A 17,138-nucleotide genomic window follows, 5' to 3' on the forward strand; every position below is an offset into this window, starting at 1 on the left:
ATTTAAAAATAGTAACTATACAGCACAAATTCCAAATATAAATTCCCACTGTAGTATATGGATACTATCATGTTATAAGTCTCCAGATGTGGCATACCTCAGAGCTGAGAATTTGTATATTTTGAGCAATACCTATTACCCCTACCCTCTGATAACCTCAAAAATTAACAATTGAATTATCACATGTTCTACAATGTTACCGCTGAGTACATAGCAAATACGATCATGGTATTAGTGTATGTCTTCACTGCCTTATCAATAACAGTGGCTAAAATAGAATGCCACAGTAAGTGTACATCACCAAATCAGTAAGAAGGAAATGCATCATGGCATATTGTTCAACCCTTAAAGAAGAAATCCTTCTACGTCTTTCATCTGTGGCAACATAAATGAACCTGTGCGTGTGAGGGCGTATTATTCTGTTAAGTGACTTAACAGGTTGTAGAAATAGTAAGTACTTCATACATAATATTATTCCTGAGTGGAATATGCAAATAAAAAGAACTTACAGAAGCCATTATTTTGTTTTTACAATGGATAATATGATCTGAATTTCTAACTTAAAAAAACAAAAACAAAAACCAGATTTCCAGCAGTGGACATTGAAGGTTCCATGGCAATGATCGCCTGAGGTCAAGGATAACTGCTCAACAGAGATCTAGATGGATCTCAGGGCCTCCTCTTTCCCTTTGTTTCTGCTCAGTATTCTTTCTTCATGCCGGTATCTTTTATTTCCTGGAGGCACATACATGTGTGACACACATATTCACTGTTCAAAACACAAATGCCTCTCTAAGTGCAGAGGCATGCTGAAATGCAAGGAAGGCAGCCTCCCAAAGAAGGTAAGGGACATAACAAGGATACTTCTTCTGGGGTGTTGATCTGTTTGATTTAATAAAAACATGGTAATCTTATACATCTATTTCAAATACACACACATACACCTGTGTGTGTGTGTATATATATATTTATGTATGTATATAATTGTATATATACATAATTTCTTTTTATTTATTATATATAATAATATATACATTTATATATTTATTATATTTGTATATAATAAATACAAAGAAATTAGCTTTCATCTTGGCCCTAAATTGTGTATCTTTAAATTTTCTCGTTGTAAATATACTCCTCCAGGATGTATTTCAGAACACTTCTGCAAGTGCCCACACATACATAAGTGGTATTGCAAGGCACTTCCTAGGTTATGACATTGTTTAATATAACATTACAACCCATTCCATAGACGTGCATGCAGGCCTATATTCTCATCCTGATAGAAGAATAACATTAAAATGCGAATGGCATTATACAACTCAGGCCACTTTTTGCTTTTAAAAAGAGAATTTTATTTACAAACAATGGTGCTATAATCACCTCTTCTTTTCAGTGCCAGGGTCCCATAAGTTAAACAATACCCCTGAGCTAAATTGTCTGTCCCAATGAGGCTTTGTTGTTGCAAATTTGCCAGTTTGTCTGTTGGATAAATTCAAAGAAGAGGTGTTACCATGTCAATGTAAGTGCATACTTTAGTTTCTGATTAATACAGGGAAGTAGAGATTAATCGTGGAGTGCCAGTGAAGCAGTGAGACTTTTTCCATTAAAGCATAGAGTTGCTTTGATATTAGTATGAGATCACAAAATATAATGTGCCATTTTTATCAGCTAATAAATATCTCCTGGTTTACACTCACTGTACGTGAAAATTTAAACTGAGAGAGAGACACACACACAGAGAATGTGCGGACTGTTGTCCTCTCCCTGCTGTGTCTGCACACATCAAAAGCAGGATGTCTGTCTCGTCTCTGAAACTTAGACCCAGCATCTTCTGTTAATAAAACTGACAACAGAAGGAAAGCTCATCCACATCCCAATCAGTTAGATGCCTAGAGAGACAGAGAGCCAAGAGGAAAAGAGGCAAAGCCGTGTGCCGAAGCCCGCAGAGGCGGGATGTGCTCTGGGCTGAGTTCCAGCTGCAGAGTGGCTGCGAAAAGCCTCCAATGTTTCAAACAACAGTCTGCAAAGGGAAGACGCCTGTGTAGCAGGATGTGCTAGGACAAAGAGTTTCCCTGGCTCTTTATTGTTAAGTGATTTAATCCTACCCACACTGTTTTTTTTTTTTTTTTCCCACTTAACTGCTAGGGGACAGAACATGATATATATGTACTAACTTCCTAGAGCAATCTGTAGAAGCTGTTCCATCAGGGCTCTTTTAGGTGACCCCCAAAAGACACCATTGAAAGGCCACTGAGCTGCTAAAAGACCTCTATTGTCCCTCTGGAATATTCATTATTTTCCATGTTTGGAAATGAATGTAGTATTTTAATGGCTCGTATTTATTATAAAATTTAATCTTTGTTCTTGGTGAGGCATGTCCTATCACTAAAGAATATTGACAACCAACAAGCAAACATAAACAGAGATTAATGGATTCAGCGGCTTAAAAATCTATACAATGGCGCAACGGGCCAATAAATTTATTCCTATTAAGGATTTTATGTTCAGTAAAATCAGGTGCCAGTATATTGTGCTCAGAATGGAGGATAATTTATGAGTGGTGAAATCCAGACCACTCATAATACCTTCTCCTTGTGGATTATTTGTGGTTCTCAAAACACTTTCACATGCCTAACTCATTCCCAGCAGTAACCTTGTACATTTTTGCAGAGTACGAGGTAAACTTGATTCACCCAAGGTTATCTCAAGTCCCTTTGTAAAAGGTCAGAGCATAAGTGAATTCAATAAGTGATCGTGAGAGTCGGAAAATGAGAGACTAAGTGTATTACCAAAGATCAAAGCAATGACAGGCCAAGACCCATACTTCAGTAGAACTTAAAGGCAAGGCTGTTTATGCCAGGTTTGCTTTTATTTCTATCTTCAGAGAGAATGAATTGTTTCTTATAAGGTGTTTCTCTGGCCCACCTTGTTGTCAGTAAGAGCCATTATGGTTTCGGAGACCCACTGTCCATGAGAAGAATATTTCCCTCACACTGAATTATCATCTCTTAAAGCTGTGCTGGGATAGCTTTACTAAAGGAATATTGCTTTTATTTTGAAAAGAAATGTACATTTAAAGCTACAATCCCAATAAAGCAAAAACTGAAAGAGAAGAAAAGAATAGTTGAAACCCAGATGATACTATGTGTTCTGGTTAGCCTTAAATGCCAAGTGGACATAATCTAGAATTGAAAAGAATCTCAGTCAAATAATTGTCTACATCAGACTGTCCTATGGACGTGTGTGTATATGTGTGTTTGTGTGTGTGTGTGTGTGTGTGTGTGTGTGTGTGTGTGTAGGGGCTTCACTGTTAATTGGTGAAGAAAGGCCAGATCTACTCTGGGTGTCACCATTACATAGGCAGACGGCTCAGAATTATAAAAGAAAAGTGGCTGATACACTCCCACCAGCCTTAAAACAACACCCTTCACGGTTTCTACTATCCTCTTCAGCTGTGAAGTGAGTTTCTTGGTTAGAGGTAATACTCTTTAGAACAACAGACAGATCTGCCTTCAGGTCTTATTTCCTGCCTTGACTTCATTTATTGATGGACAATGACCAGGTCTTATCTTGATTTTTCTTTGTTGACTTCTCTCAGCAATAGACTGTGACTTGGAATTACAAGCCAAATAAACTCTGTCTTTCCTAAGTTGCTATATCAATTACTTTTCTGGTACTTATGAGACAGAGAGTGTGGGAAGGTGTGGCAACTGGTGCAGGAGCTGCCTTAGAAGTCAGGAAGCAAGGAGGTCACATTTTCTTCACACACAAGAAGCCGGGAGAGAGAACAGGATATAGAGCTGGGCTACAAAACCTCAGTACTTACCCCAGTGATATGCTTACCTCAGAAAGACTCCATTGCTTCAAGTTGCACCTTCCCAAGCAGCATCCCTAAGAGGGAACAAGCAAGCACTCAAATGCACAAGGGAGACATTTCTCAATCAAATCAGCACAGTTCCTTTTGGTTAGGATATTTTACTGTAGAAACAGCAAGAAAATTAGAGCAGCATGTCAACAGTGAAAAACTGAGTTTCTGTGTAATCAGTAAAATTAGCAATTGTGTGATAATAAAAGTTGTGAAATAATAGTAATGTGATAAAAGACAAATTCACAGAATGCCCCCCCCCACATACACACAAATATGATCCTCTAAGAAAGATTCACTGAAATTTGAGAATTTGACTCCAAAGCGAATTATAGAGTGTTCAACTAAATAGAAGACTGGTATTCTCCAGAAGTATGGCGATCATAAAACAGTAGTAAGTGTTGATAGAAATAAAAAAATTAACAGGTATAATTAAATTCCATTTGAGATATTGAATTCACTGTTTCTACAAAAAACAACAACCAAACATTAGCAGAAAGAGTCCAAAAACACAGCTTAGTTAATGATAGTTTGCTAATACTAATTCTTAGTTCTAATTCTCTTATTAGTGATTATACAGATACAAGATTTAGGGGGTTGCTAGGTAAAGGCTATTTAAGAACTATTTACTGAGTAATATTTCAGTATGAATTTATTTCAAAGTAAAGAGGAATTGAAATGAAATTGATGCTTTCAAGTGTAGCACATACAGAAATATCATTGAGAACCTAAGATTATTATTTTTTTATTTCTCCTACCTTATTCTCTTGCAAACATGTTCTATCTCTGCACCTATCCAGAGCTCAGTTTACTCCACTATGCCTCCGTTCCATGTATCCCCATCCAAGGTTACCTTCTGTAGAGCTTGTCACACGGGCTTTTTCACCCTGTGGCTTCTGTAAACACAATGGCAGTAAGAGATCAAAGTCTGGGAAGTTAGTAAAGTTGTTCCGCTGTGTCTTTTCAATTCAGCTTGAGGTCTGTAAAAGCCTAATTTATTCCAAGAGCCCTCTGACAGCTCTTATGGAACATCCCAAATCTAAAGCCGTAGTTACAGTACTTTGTATGCTCTTGCACTCCCTCCCTCATATTGTCAAGTCTAGGCACGATAACTGTTGTGGCGGCTTTCTTTATGCCGGTCACACTTTGCTCAATTCTCAGCTCCTGCATTTTCAAGAACCATTTCACTCATGCCTAAATTACAAATTATGCATAACCTATGTGTTGCAAAACAATCCGTGCGGTTACAAACATCATGCCTCTTCTCTTGTAACTAGAAAGGGAAGTACATGTAGTATCTGTTGAATAAGAGAAACTCTCTCCTCTATAGGCCTTCAATTCTGACTATGTCACCCCCTGGCTTCACTGTAGTGTATATCTGTAACATGGTGAGTACTCAGGACTCCTCAGCTCATTTATGGAAAGTTGATAATGTTCTTCCATATTAAATAGTTTATAACCACCTTTACTTTGTCTCTAAGCCCACAGTTACTTGCTACTGTGCCTCCAACTCTACCAAAAGTGGATCAATCGCTTTTCACCCACTCTGCCTTACAGGAATCCTACTCCACTGTGTCCTCTTTGGGTAATTGAATTTCCCTCCCTGAATAATTGCTCCTTTACCACCTTTACCTTTGAAAGTCTCTGTCTCTCTCTTTCTCTCTCTCACACTATCATAGCTCATAATTCCTCTTACCAGAACTCTCTTAGTCATGACGAGGAAAACTTGTTCTGTTCTTTCCATTGCTGTGGGGTCCTACAAGCTCTGCTTCCTCCACTTCTCACCTCTCTGACCTTGTCTGCTAATGTGTTCTGTATTCACTGTTCATCCATTCTGGACTCCTTGTTCCTGTACATTAGATATCCTCTCACCTTGAGGACTTTTTCTGTATCTTCTGTCTGCAAGTTTCTTCTACCAGACGATTTATTGGTCATTTCTCTTGTTTCTATGAGTTGTTTTGTTAGGGTATGAGAATCTCTGGAGAAAGACCCCAGACTCAGACAGTATGCAAAAACAAAGAACTTTTAATCTTCAGAAGTTACCAGCATGCTGGGATCACCATTAGGGCAAAATGGTGACCCAGAAGGTAGTTCATAGGCTTTTTTTATGGACAGTTAGGGGCTTTGTGTGGTAACTCTTAAACTAATTAGTCAGAAATGATATAAGGGTATGATGGGATTCAGGATTGGCTGATTGCTTAGGAATTTTTCCCAGTTACTGGAGACTTTGTTGACTCATTGATGTTTGCCTTTTACTCATGCATTGACCTTTAATTTGATTGGTTAGGGCTGGCTGCACTTTACTTTGGGAACAGCAAGACCATAAAGTGTTCATAACATAAAGTATTCATAAATATAGCTTTTGGTCAACTTGACCTGTAAGCCGATTGGTTGTCCTCAGGTTGTGGTTTTTCCAGGAATTCTTTGTGTGAACTCTGAGAAACAGATAAGCCGTTCATGGCATCAGACTAGCCAAACAGATAGACACTAAATCTGACGAAGCTTATTCAAATATCAGCCAGGCCCAATCAGAATAGAACAGGACTGTCTGGAATGGTATGCCAGTATACTCCAGACCCCTCAGCTACTGGACCTCGACTGGGATTAGCTAGTGTCCGTGGAGGCTACATGACTGATTAGAAGTAGCTGGCTCCTTGGAATTAAGTCCTCTCAGTTTGCATAGATACCAGATATTGTTGACCAAGTTGGTAAAGCAAAATAAACTCTGTCCTCCTCACCTGCTATTACTCATTAACCACTATTTATGCTCTGTATGTTATGGTTGGAACTTAATCCCCAGTGCAGGCTTCATAAGAAATATGGTCTTTAGAAAGGGGTTGTGCATTCACGGAAGGATGTGTGCTGTACTCATGGAAATGGGGGCTGATACAGGAGCTGGGCCATCTCCCTCCTGTGGTCTCATAAGTGCAGTATCACTGTGTAATGTCCTAACCATGCCCTAATCAAGATGGCCCTTATCTGATATGGGAACCTTGGCTTTGGACTACCAAAAATTCCAGAACCCTTACAAAACAAATCTGTAGTACATACAAACTGTACAGTCTATGTTTATCTGCTACGACATCACATAATAGATTCCGGAGTTGTATTTTGCTTGTGTAAAGGACAACATTTATATACAATGTATAGACACATCTAGCTCTTTCACTAAGATATGATATGTATAATACCCTATATTTTGTTCAGTTTCATATCTTTAGTGGCCAGAAGGCCTCTCACACATAGAATATAATAAATGTCTCTGAAATTTTTTAATCAAAAATATCAATTGGATATGTATCTGGGCAAATGTTTTATTAATATCCTCCGGGATTTGAGAAGATTTCTTCATTGGAAGGAGGCAGAGAGACTTTGACAGAAATGACTCCATTGCCTAGCTAAGAAGCTGCATAAGAAAACAGCAATAAAATCCTAACTCATCAAGCATTCCTTCAACATTCCTCTCACAAAGCAACCTGTACAGAAAATTCCTCAGACACTCAGAGACAAGTTTTATGGAAACAGTATATAAATTTTTATTGATAAGAAAGCTAAAATGTGAGCAGGAATGCTTAATGATACCCTGGCTACAGCAGCAGTAGCAGAGGGAAGCAAGCTTACCATACTTCATACATTGCTGACATGTCAACTACAACACTTCATGCTTGACTGAAGAGCTATTAAAACAATTACTAGGTCATTAACAAGGACCTTTCAGAGTGGTGTTGAAGCCCACACACCAGGAGAAAACTTGCTTTGTAGGCATGTTATCCAATAGTTTGACCTAGATCTGGACAAGTGCCAATTTTCAGTTCTGGTTTTTAATCTTTTTATTTCTGGGATTGATGAAGACATTCTCAAAGACAGGTAGAAAACCTCTTTCAGGGCCTTCCATACTCCATACATTGATGCTTGGACTGTAAGAAAACCACCTCTAAGATGTATTTCATTATAAATACCCATGTTATGCCTAGCCAGAAAATGGAAAGGGAAAAGTCAAATTTGAAAAGTCAAGTTTCTTTCTTGTATTTTGGGGGTTACAAGGACATGACTCAGTAAAAATTTCTACTATGTAGCCGATGGCAACTCAGTCTCCAAGTGAGTTCCCTAGCAAGGGAAATAGGGACTGTCTCTAACATGAACTCAGTGGCTGGCTCTTTGATCATCTCTCCATGAGTGGGGCAAGGTACAGCCTTACCAGGCCACAGAGGAAGACAATGCAGCCAGTCCTGATGATACCTGATAGGCTAGGGTCAGAGGGAAGGGGAGCAGGACCTCCCCTATCAGTGGGGGAAAGGCATGGGAGGAGAAAATGGAGGACAAGTGGAGTTGGGAGGGGTGGAGGGAGGAAGCTACCCCTGGGATACAAAGTGTATAAGTTGTAATTAATACAAAATTAAATAAATTTTAGAAAAGAAAAATAAAGTAAACCAGTAGTGAAAAATTTTTACTATGTATTTTAAGAATCATTTATAGCAGTTGCAATATCCTGAATCTTAGACACAGTGCCTCCTGGAGTTCTTCTCTTTCTGTAGTTGTGCTAACTATTCTGCTCATTTGTCTTGAGTTTGGAATGTTATTTTGTCTCAATTCTCATTTCCAAACATTCATTTTCTTATTGTAGCCTACTGTTATCTCAAAACTTCTTTCTCAATAATACCACACCTGCTTCCCAATCATTTCTATTTCCCAGAGGCAGTTCTACCCCGTCACATGTAAGGAGGCAGAGAAAAGAACATATCCTGCTCAAACTAATTTACATGGATTATAAATTATTAGTAGGCCTAACTAATGAAATACTCATTAGCATTTTCAAAAGAAGCCAATGCAAATTAATTAAATGTTTTACAACTTCCTAGCTCTGAGAAAAACAGTTCTGCTGTGAGTGTGTTTGTATGTTTCTTTCACTAAAACAGAAATTAAATACAATAAAAATACCTGCAATGAAATAGAGGCTGATTTAAAAGTTCTTAATGCTCTATTAGTGATTAGATGCAAAACCGTTACTGGGAGGTTTAGGGGCTGGAGAGACAGCTCAATGGTTAAGAGCACTAACCATTATCAGGAGGTTCATTTCTTCCTATATCTCCTACAACCACCTGAGTAAGGGGTAGTCTTCCTAAATAAAATCGGCCAATAGGGACATAGCTGAATACCTATGGCAGAGTGACTGACTGCAGTGCCACCGGGACCCCAGCACCTAGACCAATTGGCTATTCAAAGTGAAGCACTGGAGAAGCGCTCTGTGCTTCTTACTCTTTTCACAGAGCGCTTTCTCACAACCTTATTATTCAGTTGAGACACTGAATAGACCGTCTTTTGTTTATTTAAATATTAAATAGCGCATATATAAAAGAACAAAGTTTTGTCATCCAGGAAGATATGTGCAACTGGAGAGAATACCAAGCAAATAAGGCCAGCCTCCATCTTTTCTCTCAGTCATGGTTCCAAGAGTTTACATGGCTACCGAAAACTCTGTATCTACATATGGCATGAAAGTAAAAGTAAAACTATGTAGGTGAACACTGGGATAAGAGAGGAATAATTTTAAAAAGAGGGTAAGAAAGGAAAGGAGGAAATATGGTCAGTGTATAACCTGTATTTACACTAAAATTTCCTTATGTAGCACAGTTATGTACAATGAATATACACCATGAAAATAAGAAACAGGAGAAAGTTTTTTTTTTTAAGGGATTTTAAAAGAAGAACAGGGAGTCTGCTGTGACAGTGTATCTAAGAATATCAGAAACTACATCCATAAAGTCTCACCAATATGACCGTGTTAAGCTGAGAAAGGACACTAGTAATAGACATGGCAAAGGATATGGGGAAAACCCAGTTGGCCTCAAAGGAACTATAGGCAACTAAGGAATGCTGAGAGCAGGAGAAATAGTTTTCCTCAGGAAGGAGCACACCAGTTTGTTATCCAATACCAAACAGTCAACCCTGAAAACATTCATAAGAGTAATATTATACCAACTTCATTGGGTTTATTTTTATATTTAAGGAGTGTGTGTGTATATGTGACCATAATTAATAAAGTAAAGTCACGAAAGAGGGAGGGAGGAAGGAGGGTGAAACCCAGGGAAAGGAGGAGGGAGGAGGCTGCAGCCAGGATACAAAGTGAATAAATTGTAAATAAACAGTTAGTGATAATAAAAAATAAGTTCACAAATTTGAAAGAGAGTAAGGAGGAGTATATCTAAGGGTTTGAAAGGAGACCAAAGAAGGGGAAATCAATAATATTAAAACTCAAAAAGTAAAATTGCTTTAAAATAGAGGACATACAGATACTATATATTTCTGCTCAATATTGGTACTTAGTCTGTTCTTGAATGAGGACAGAAACCTTGCAGAATTTCATTCCATTACTAAACAATATTCAAATATGGTGCGTATATGAGAACTCTAACTTCACTGAGGCCCTTCCTTGAACACTTACCAAGGTTGTAATATGTACACCTGTCAGTCTGATGCCTCCTGTTCATTCTCAGAGTACACAGTTCTGTAGAAATGGAATCTTGATGCCCTGCTCATAGTCTTGCTGCAGTCAATCTTAACTTTTGTTATTTTTTCCACTAATTTTTCAGGCTAATTAGGAGAGCCACTAAAATACTTGAAACATTGCCTGTGAAATCTGAATATCATGTGAAGCAGATGAATACTAATTGTAAAGTAAGTGTTGAGATCATGTCTGATAATTGTTTTAGAGTAACTGTTCAATGAAAATTGTATCATTTTCAAGTAGAAAGTTGTAAAATTGGTGAGGATACTATAGTTTTTGGATTTTTAACTTGAGGGTGATGTAGCACGGTCTTTTGAATGCACATATATTTGTTATCTTTCAAAACATAATAATTTAGCACATCCTAAATTTTCCTCATATATGAAAGACTGTATTATCTGTTTTTATACAAAAATAACATAGTTTAATGATATCAATGAACGTTTTCCCTCTCTCTTTCTAAGGGTGACAAATATTAGATGCTCTGGAGTCTCCTGGAAACGTATCATTCCACTACTGGCAAGTAACAGCCTCCCAAAGGCTTGCCTGAGGATGAAAGACCTGCTTCTTAAGTGTATCATATCACCAGTGCACAGCTGTTGGTTGCTGGAGTTCTAGTCTTCATATGAGCATCTCTATGAGATTGCTTGAGTACCCTTTGTACAGTTCCTACCTCTACTCTAATCGTCAGGACAGCACAGTGCAGAACTGAGTGTGCAGCTGTGAACTGAATGGCTATGTCCCTCCTAAATTCATATGCGGAAATCATAACTCCTCATATGAAAGTGTTAGAATATAAATGTTTGGGAGGTAAGTAGATGATGAGGGTGACTATTAGTCAATGGGTTCAATATTCTTCCATCCTATTGCTTTCTAGGGGAGGGGGCCACAGCAGGGATACAAAGTGAATAAATTGTAATAAATAATAATGTAAAATACAGTAAAAAAGGAAGGAAGGAAGGAAGGAAGGAAAGAAAGAAGGAAGGAAGGAAGGAAGGAAGGAAGGAAGGAAGGAAGGAAAGAAAGAAGGAAAGAAGGAAGGAAGGAATATCCAAGCCAAGAAATGAGTCCTCATGAGAGACATGATCTGCCATTAATTCGGTCATGTATTTTCCATACAATAGAAGAGTGAGGAGTAGATTTTTTTTCAGTCATGTAGTGTACAGTAAGTTGATAAAGCTTTCTAAAAAGACTAAACAATGGTTTGTGGCCCACAATTTGTCACTTTTATGAGACCTGTTCTCTTCGTCACATTAACAAATCTTGATATAATGAAAAAAGCATCTGCAAAAGAATATAAATTTCAGGAAAGCAAAGGCCAGGAGAACCACTTTCAAGATTGACAGCCAGGATATGAAAAGCAAGAACACTGTCTTGTATACATGCTTTATTCACTGAACAAATGTTTGTTGACTATATATTTTCTTAAAGTCAGAGTAATAGGAAGCAGAATGTTCATGAGTTCTGATGATTCATGAATAGCAGCTCTCTCTCACATGCTGTGGTCCCCTAACAAAAACTTGATACTTTACATAGTTAAGTATTATTTTTGCTTTGTAAGAAATATTTCTGAATTTATTTTTAACTATTTTATGTGTTTGTACGCGTACTTGTTTGTTGGTTTGTACCCTACTTGCGATACGGGTGCCTGTGGAGACCAGATAGTATGTCTGTCTCTCAGATCTGGAATTGCAGGTGGTTGTGAGCCTTTATTTGGGTTCTCAGAACTGAATCCAGCTCCTTTGCAGTATCAGCAAGCCCTCTGAACAGGCGAGCCACTCCTCCACCAATAATAACCATTTTTAGATCAAGATTTAGAAAGAAACATAGCCAAACAGGGCTTATTAACAACTCTGAGCATTATCATTTCACCTGAAGATATATGATAAAAATTAAGCATGGATCTTATAAAAATAGACTAACTTTCAAAGGGTTATCCAAATCCTTTCAAAAACTTACCTACACATGGACCTCTACATAGCCCCCAAATGTTTTTTAGGACGTACATTGAAAATAATAGCTATGCAATCCTAATTAGTCATCTTTATTAATACACTATAAAAAATACATCTTCCAAATATAATCTTTTCAAAATAATTAGTTCAAGTGAATAGCATTTTAGTCCTAATAAAATTTCAAATATATCAAACCTTTGAACTCAAAGAAATGTCTTCCTCTACTAAGCCACCCCTTCCTCAAGATCAATAGCTTCTTTGTTGAAAAAAAAATGATTTTGAAACCAGCTCTCTGTTTCATCATTTTCTCATTAAATCCTTTTATCCTTAGAACTGGTAGGAAAGCAGAAGTTCTCATTAGAATTCATTGGTCCAAGTAAGACTTTGGCTTAAAACCATTCAGCATTTTCAGATAATTGAAAAAAACGTTCTCAGGACAGTGCACCAGACATTTTGCTTTGAAAATTAAGCATAATTACCTCATTGAAGGATTATTTCACAACTCAGTAGACTTCCTTCCAGGAGAAGCATTTTGGTGTTAATTCTAGATGCTTTTCTTCTTCTTTTGTGCTAGACTTACAGTAGCTGTCTTTTATTCCCGGAGGCACTCTGAGGGGAATGGGACTCTTTTGCAAATGAAACCACTATTTGATCAAGTTTAATGCCATAAACTGCATTTAAACACAATCATTTTCCTTTGTGCCTATGGTGATGACAAATGTATGAATATGCATATTTACTCCAGTTGCCATTAAATTTTTCTAATGTCACAATGGTTTTGTGGGAGCACTTACGTGTGTGGCGTGACAATGTTCCCTCACTCTAATTCATGTGTAGTATTGCTCTCTGGCCTTTGGGTTCGGTCAGCATTCTGAGCCACTCATGAAGCGCTCCACTTAACCCTGCCTGGCTGGACCTGTTCCATTCAATCACACTTTTTAGTTCCTAGTAACGGTAGCTTTTAACTCACTTTTTCTAACTTTTAATCTTGTAAATGTGTATTTTAATTTTAAAGAACAAAGCAGTAGCCTTGGATGTAGTGTTTCACAGCATCATTGAAAAGAGATTTTAAAATCTTTTTTTGCTACTTTGAAAATTTTAGTGCAAGTGTGTTTAGAAGAAAGGTCATTTAAAATACAGCAGAGAGAGCATTACCACATAGGAAACTTCTTTCCAGTCCTCATTCTCACACTTTATCACCATGTGTCACTAGAAAAATCACCTACCATTCTGATATTCCCTAGCCACTTCACTGAATCATTTAAGAAACAGATGTTATGTGCACAGGGTTACAATCATATGAGGAAGGTGATGTCTCTCCCTTATTGTAAAGAATTCTTTTTTAATATGCTAATTTTGTTGCTTTATCTATTATTATTTAATTCTTTTCATATTTTACAGTCATAAATTCCTCCCAGTTTCTCCCAGATCCTCTCCAGCTCCCTACCCATCCACCATCATTTTTTCTCTCTCTCTCTAAAAAAAAAAACTTAAACAAACAAAAAAAATCAATAAAACAAAAAATACCTAAACAAACAAAAATCACATATACCCCTACCCTCAACATACACACACAAACAAACAAAAATAACACATGAAATCCATCCCGTGGTGGACAACTATCCCTGGGAATGGAATGTGCTGTAGAACAGGGCAGGCAGGTGCATGGACACTCCCGTGGAGAAACTGATTTTCCTTTTCTCAGCAATGATCACTGCAAATAGCGTTTTTGGTTAGGGGTGCGCTTTTGGGTTAACTTCTTCTCCATTCTGGAGTTTTGCCTTGTTTGAAAATGTGCAGTTCTTGTGCATACTGCCATGGTCTCTGTGAGCTCATACATGCCTCAGCTTTGTTTTGTCTGGAAGATGCCTTTTCCTTGGAGTCACCTACCACCTCAAGCTCTGCCACGTTTGTCTTTCTGTGCCTGGTTCACTTTATTCAGAATGATTGTTTCCAGCTCCACCGATTTACCTGCAGAGTCCATACATTTTGTTTTTCTGAACGGCTGGATAATATTCCTTTGTGCAAAAGCACCAAATGATGTTTCTTTAAACATCATTCAATTGATCAACATCTAGGCTGTTTCAAAATTTTGGCTGTTCTGGATACAGCAACAATAAATATGCATGAGAAAGTAGAGTGTAAAGTCTTTTGGAAATGTGCTCAAGAATGATATAGCTGTATTTTGCTCTAGATATAATTTCAGCTTATTTTAAAGAACCTCTACACTGCTTTTCATCGTGATTGTACCAGTTTCTAATTTCACCAGCGATGAATACATGACCTCATCGCACATCTTCACCAGCATTTGAAAATTAAAAGTATTGTTTTTTTCTATGCCCACTCTAGCTCCCAAATAATGACATGGAGAGCTATTAAATTTATTAATAAGCTTTAAGCACGATTCTGGGCAGACTTTCACCTATTCTAACCCAACTATGCTGCCCTGGCCTACTTCCCAGCCATGTGCCCTGCTACCTGCCAGCACAGTCTTGCCCTGGCTCCCCCTGCTCCAGTTTTGTCCTCGTGGTGACTTTTTCCTGGCAACCTCCTCATAGATACTTTCTCATAGCAATCTTCTCCTGCTATTCTTCTCTCTCTTCCACATCTCCACCTAGGACCCTACTCATTAGATCACTAATACCACTTCAATGCTCCTGTTCAGCTCTTCATTAACCAATCAGAGATGATGAAGAACAATTTTTACACAACATTGAGACAGAAGACTCTTCAATAATAATGACAATGTCCACATCAGTGCTGCAGCCAGATGTCTGGATAAAGAAATCAGCATTTGAACACACCATGCACAAACCATCATCAGAGGAATGGATACAGAAATTGTTACACTTACACAATGGAATACTACTCAGCATTCAAAAATGAGGAAATCATGAAATTTGCAGGCAAATGGTGGGATCTAGAAAAGATCATTCTGAGTGAAGTATCCCAGAAGAAGAAAGACAAACGTGGTATATACTAGCTTTTTTTTTTTTTTTTTTTTTTTTTTTTGTATGTAACAATGGTGTTCAACAGTGCATAGAAGTGTTTTAGCTTCAGGAGGTCGCAATGACCTCATGTTGTTGGTCTTAGTGCCTGTGCTAACAGTGTCCTTCAGAAAGTCTTTCCTTGTGTCTAGGAGTTCAAGTGAGCTCTCAACTTTTTCTTCTGTCTAATTTGTAGTATCTATAATTTTGTTGAAGCATTTGGTAACTTTTGTGTGAAGCTAAGTGATTGCAGGAACTTTTCCCTACTTAGTAAAAACAACCAACCAAACAAACAAAAAAAAAAAACCTTTTCTTCTTTTTAGTTTTTAATTATTATCTTTATATTTTTATTTCAAATCAAAAAAGAATTCAGATTCCTTAGAAAGAGAATATGTCTTTAATACAAACTGTAGAATTTTTATATCTCTATATTTTTGTTAAAAAGAAGTGAAATTGTAGAATTTAAGTGTTTCAATATGCTCACATACTTATCTATAATATAATGAGAAAGCCCCTTGATCCTCATTATTCCCACTTCTGCATGGTTTTAATAAATTAAGTTATAAAGTATCTGTCTGAAGTAGCTGTATTCTAAGTAGCTTTATCCTAATGAACCACTTATATAAATGTAAAGTTAATCCTATAGTCCTTAGAAAATAAAGGAGCTGATAATATATTGATTTGAACATGAGAAGTAAAGAATATTTTTATTTAAACTAATTTAAAATTATTTTAGGAATTCAAATCAACACAATTTAGAAAATCTTTGGCAGTTGAGACTGACTTGACATTTTGGGTTTAATGAATAAAACTACACCTTTTTGCATTTTCAAATGTGAGTGTTTTACACCTGCAGATTATCATCTTACTTATGTGCATTTTTATTAAACTTAATACCCTTTACTGGATAAATCAACTAGTAACACAGACGACTATGTAACTGAAGGATTTTCATCCTCTGACCTCTTAGAGATCACTGGATTTTTTTTTTCTCCTCATGGTTCAACTCCTGTATTTTTGCCTTAATACAATCTTTTAAATTGATATTTTCTTTTCCCTTTTGTAACAGTTCTGATCTCTAGGTCCCCAAACAACTCACCTTTGCCACTGGAGTTGTGTGGCTTGCTTTGGTGCCTTTACAGAAAGGCCACTGAGCATCCATAAAATTCTGTCTGTGAAACTTCCTTTCCCCTAATAAGGAGGTTTTTTTATTGCCTCTGAGTGGTTCAGCACTGAACAATGCTTGCATTAAAATAAACAGAAATGGACTTTGTTGAACTTCAGTCACCTTCTGAAGTATTGGAATTATTAGTGGTAGTTAAACAAAAACTCCCACATTTTTGTATTCTGGACCATTGTTGGCACTAGCTTGCCCTTCAATGTTAGATGCATCTTTATCTTTTCTACAAGGCCTTATAGATGGCTCTGTTACTCCTTACACAGTCAGGCTTTTTTTTCTTAGAGGTGTTTTGTAAAAATTTACACCTTATATACTGCAATAAGCTAATTTATGAGGTTGATTAATTTTACAGTGTTCTTTGTCTTTTACAAGCTCGTTCCAAACTTCATTTTTCCCATTGTTTGTGTTTCATTGAACTTATTTAATTTTTCACTTCCAAGATTTTTGCTTCATTCTTTTATATTTTACAATTCTTTCCTAAGTTTCTCACTTGACTTCTTTTGCTTAGGAACTTTCTTTAGAATTCTTTATCACTTCTTCCATCTCCAATCCTTTGGTGTCTATTGTTAGAGATACTTTGTTCCTTTGGAAGCATTATATTGCCTTGATTTTTCACACTTTTTATGATCGGTTGACTTTACCA

General features: G+C 37.1%; 1 long non-coding RNA gene across 1 annotated transcript; it reads right to left on the minus strand.

Moving 5' to 3' along the window:
- On the minus strand, nucleotides 1–12,934 carry LOC132648737 (uncharacterized). The gene is made up of 4 exons (XR_009587116.1): nucleotides 12,808–12,934; nucleotides 4,627–4,764; nucleotides 3,847–3,894; nucleotides 1–735 (listed from the first exon to the last, which is right to left on the minus strand). It is a non-coding gene; the product is annotated as an uncharacterized LOC132648737 (long non-coding RNA).
- Between the last annotated feature and the right edge of the window lie 4,204 nt (nucleotides 12,935–17,138).

Source organism: Meriones unguiculatus, chromosome 17 (assembly GCF_030254825.1).
Source record: "Meriones unguiculatus strain TT.TT164.6M chromosome 17, Bangor_MerUng_6.1, whole genome shotgun sequence".
Lineage (NCBI taxonomy): Eukaryota > Metazoa > Chordata > Mammalia > Rodentia > Muridae > Meriones > Meriones unguiculatus.